Source organism: Oryctolagus cuniculus, chromosome 1, assembly GCF_964237555.1.
Source record: "Oryctolagus cuniculus chromosome 1, mOryCun1.1, whole genome shotgun sequence".
Lineage (NCBI taxonomy): Eukaryota > Metazoa > Chordata > Mammalia > Lagomorpha > Leporidae > Oryctolagus > Oryctolagus cuniculus.
This window is the reverse complement of record NC_091432.1, coordinates 186,752,911-186,755,911: the sequence shown is the minus strand read 5'-3', so window position 1 is coordinate 186,755,911 and position 3,001 is coordinate 186,752,911. Positions and strand designations below refer to the sequence as shown.

General features: G+C 44.8%; 1 pseudogene; it reads left to right on the top strand.

Moving 5' to 3' along the window:
- The first annotated feature begins 633 nt into the window (after positions 1–633).
- LOC100339117 (small ribosomal subunit protein uS2B-like) lies at positions 634–1,732 on the top strand (annotated as a pseudogene).
- The last annotated feature ends 1,269 nt before the right edge of the window (positions 1,733–3,001 follow it).

Genomic DNA, 3,001 nt, shown 5'->3' with positions numbered 1-3,001 from the left:
CATAATTAGCACTGCCATCAGACCAGCATTGAAATTGTGTCTCTGTGTGGAAGAAGAGAGATGTTGCTAGGTAGTTTCAAATTACACAGAAACTCTTGTAAACTGAAAGGATAGGAATGGTTGAAATGTAAGATGTATTTTAAGAATATCATTTGAGAATTAATAGGTCTTGTGAGATTTTTCCTTTCATTCTTTCTGCCCCCCAACCCCTTTCCCTTGGCCCATCAGAGTATGAGACATTGCCCAGCCCCTTTGCCACCAGGACAAAGTCCCCAGTGGAACAGCAGGCTATTTCCAATTCTTCAACCTTCAGATCAACTCCAATGACAGTGTCTCAAGAAAGCCTTCTCTGGGGCCAGCACTGTGGCCCAGTGGCTGAAGCCACTACTTGCAATGCTAGCATTCCATATCGAAGTGCCAGGGGATATTCTGCTTTATATCCATCTTTCTGCAAATGTTCTCTGGGAAGGCAGTGGAAGATGGTCCAAGTGCATGGCTCCCTTGCTGCCCATGTGGGAGACCCAGATGGAGTTTCTGGCAGGACCTAGCTGTTGTGATCATCTGGGGAGTGAACCAGCAGATGGAATTTCAATCTCTCTCTCTCTCTCTCTGTTCCCCCAACTCCACCTCCATATCTATCTCTAATCCTCTGTGTCATTCTGTCTTTCAAATACATGCTTTTTTTTTTTTAATAAAAGAAGGACTTCGCTCAGCAATGAGGCTACATTTAAAAGAGCTCCTGCATTCTGCTTCTTTAGCATTTGTGTTCCCTGCCTAATACTGACCATGCATCATTGCATCATAGTACTCTAAAGGTGATTTATCAGTAAATTGTCTATTGTGAGCCTAGTGCCCAGCCCAATTCTCAGCACATGGTTGATACTCAGCACTCTGCACTATGCAGTGAGGGGTCCATATAGCAGTTTCTGATTTGCAACATAACTGAAAGGGAAGCTGTCACAACGTCCGGAGTCCCTGATGTTCTAAACATGGTGGCAGAGGATGCCCTCAAATTACTTGCAGCATGTACCAAGCTTGACTTCCAAGTTGAACAGGATACCTATAGATGCTATCTATATGACATTCATATCATCAATCTGAAGAAGACCCGGGATAAGCTTCTGTTGGCAGCTTGTGCCATTGAAAACCCTGTTGATGTCAGTGTGATGTCCTCCAGGATCACTGGTCAGAGGACTCTGCTGAAGTTTGCTGCTGCCATTGGAGCCATTCCTATTGCTGGCTGCTTCAGACCTGGAACCTTCAATAACCAGATCTAAGGAAGCTTTCTGGGAACCACATCTTCTGGTGGGTACTGACCCCGGGGCTGACCAGCAGCCTCTCACTGAGGCATATTATGTGAATTAGCTTACCATTATTCTGTGTAATAGGCTGTCCTTTGTGCAATGTGGACATTGCCATCCCTTACAACATGGAAGCTCACTCAGTGGGTCTGATGTGGTGGATGCTGGTCTGGGAAGTTCTGTGCATGTGTGATGCTATCTCTTATGATGCCCATGGGAGGTCATGCCTGGTTTCTCCTTCTATAGAGATCATGAAGAGAATGAAAAGGAAGATCAGTCCCTGCTTGAAAAAGCTGTGGCTAATGAGGAATTTCAGGGGCGATGAACTGCCTCAGCTCCTGAGCTTACTGCTACTCAACCTGAAGCTACAGACTGGTCTGAAGACATGCAGGAACCTCTGGCCTATTCAGTTGTTCCCTACTGAAGACTAGAGTGATGGGACTGGCATTGTGGCATAGTGGCATAGTGGATAAAGCTACCACTTAGGAGCCAACATCCCATATGGGTGCCAGTCCAAGTCTTGGCTGCTCTACTGCAATCCAGTTCTCTGCTAATGGCCTGGGAAGAGCAACCAAAGATGGCCCAGGTTCTTGGGCCCCTGCGATCCACATGGGAGGCCCATATGAAGTTCCTGGCTACCACCTGACCCAGCCCTGGCTGTTGTATCCATCTGGAGAATGAATCAGCAGATGGAAGAACTCTTTCTCTCTGTCTCTCCCTCTCTCTCTGTATCTCTGACTTTCAAAATCATAATAATTAAAAAAGAATGGAGTTCTTAATCTGCCACCGAAGACCCATCTGCAGCTCTCACTATTCAGGCCTCCAAATGGGTAGGGACAACCACTGAGTGGTATTAAGCTGCTCTTCACAGTCTTTAAAGCAAAACAGAAATGATGTTGATGAAAAAGATACCAGTTTCTAAAACAAAAACAAAATGAATGAATGAATGAATGAATGAGTCAATCAATGTAAGCAGCAGAGTCTGTAGGAACAGGCACACTTGGGTTTATACTTTGCCTCTGCTGGTTCCTAGCTCCATGTTTGTGGATAATTTATTCAGTGCTTTCATGACTCAATCACTACAGCTGCAAAATAAAGATGGTAGTGTTAATTGCAGGATTGTTCAGAGGATCGAGACAATGTACATGCCGTCCCTGAAAGAATTCTATCACATGGATGCAAATTAAATGTTAGTTTCATAGTCAAAGCAGGGCATTGGAGGATTTGGAACAGGGGGGGTATAAGTTTTACTTTTTGAAAGATGAATGTAGTGGCCTGGTACAGAAGAGATGAAAACGGGAGTGAAGATAGTGCCATGGATAGATCCTTGGTATGAGGTGATGAGGCCTCAATTAACATCTTTGCTGGAATGCATCATCCCAGATGCTATCTCTGAGTGGGGTGGTTCATTTTGTTGAGCTATTTAAGCAGCATACGAATGTGACATACCCTCATGGAGCCCCCTTATCAAGCTGTAGGCTGTTTTTGCCAACAGGTGGTGGCTTGGGTTAGTCAGGCTCATAATCAAATGAGGAACAGTGACTCATTTAGACCCCCTCATAAAGGGAGTTTATTATAAGGACATCCTGCAATTCAGCACAGTTGAAACAGGAAGATTGTGAAGATGCAAAATCGTTGTGCTTTCTCTTGAATCTCAGGACTCCACTGTCATGGGGCATCTCCTTATCTCTCCATATTTA